The 907-nt window shown below is 49.8% G+C and overlaps 1 non-coding gene across 1 annotated transcript; it reads right to left on the bottom strand.

The window, feature by feature from the left end:
* Window positions 1–589: 589 nt before the first annotated feature.
* Window positions 590–662, bottom strand: TRNAA-GGC (transfer RNA alanine (anticodon GGC)). The gene has a single exon. It is a non-coding gene; the product is annotated as a tRNA-Ala (tRNA).
* Window positions 663–907: the final 245 nt, after the last annotated feature.

Below are 907 nucleotides of genomic sequence, written 5' to 3'. Positions count from 1 at the left end.
AAGTCACCGATGAGCGATGAGCATGGACCCTGCTCTGCAGGCCAGGATCAAAGTGTGCGGCTCAGTCCTTTATCCTCCCATCCCCCAAACGCCCACCCACCAGGAGGAGGATTTCCATCTTGGCAAAAACAACTACAAACGGACCCTTTGATGCAGATGGTGTCAGTGTCCCTCCTCCTCCTTTGCTGGCATGGCCGGCCCTCTGGCCCCAGCTTCTCTGGCCCTCTCTCTTCATTCTCTCCCTCCTTGTCCCCGACGGAACAGCTCAGCCAGCCCTGATGACCGAATGTTTGTCCCCTCCATGTTCTCCAAGCTCGCCTTTCCCCCAACATGTCAAGGCGTTTTTCTGCTCCTCTCCCAAGAGGGCTTCTGCTGCCAGCTGGTAAGCCAAGACCAAGTTCACTTCCTCTCACCTCATGTTGAACCTCTGCGTCAGGAAGCACAACCGGACGAGGATCAGCTACTTGATATCAGTCGTTTGTTTCATAACCACTGATAAGATGCAAAATATTTTGCACAGGCCCCTGAGATGTACTTGGAATGTTGTCAGTGTGTTCTAAAAAAAGATTTTATTTTTAATTAATCTCTACACCTAGCGTGGGGCTCGAACTCACAACCCCGAGATGGCCAGTTTCGTGCTCTACCAACTGAGCCAGCCAGGCACCCCTTGGAGTTGGTTAATGATGGTTACTTCAGAGGTTGTAAACAACAACAGCAACGGCAACACCAACAAACCCTTAACATTCTTTGGTGAGCTGTGCACTTCAAATGGAGAATCGCTTGATATGTGAATTACATCTCCACAAAGCTGTTACAAAAAGTTAAAAACCCTGCGGCAGCTCTGAAATTTTCTCTCTTGAGCAGCCAGGCTGTCACGGCATATTAGTTTTCTAGTGCTGCTGGAACG

Source organism: Panthera onca, chromosome C1 (genome assembly GCF_046562875.1).
Source record: "Panthera onca isolate mPanOnc1 chromosome C1, mPanOnc1 haplotype 2, whole genome shotgun sequence".
NCBI lineage: Eukaryota > Metazoa > Chordata > Mammalia > Carnivora > Felidae > Panthera > Panthera onca.
This window is presented reverse-complemented; position numbering and strand designations above follow the sequence as displayed.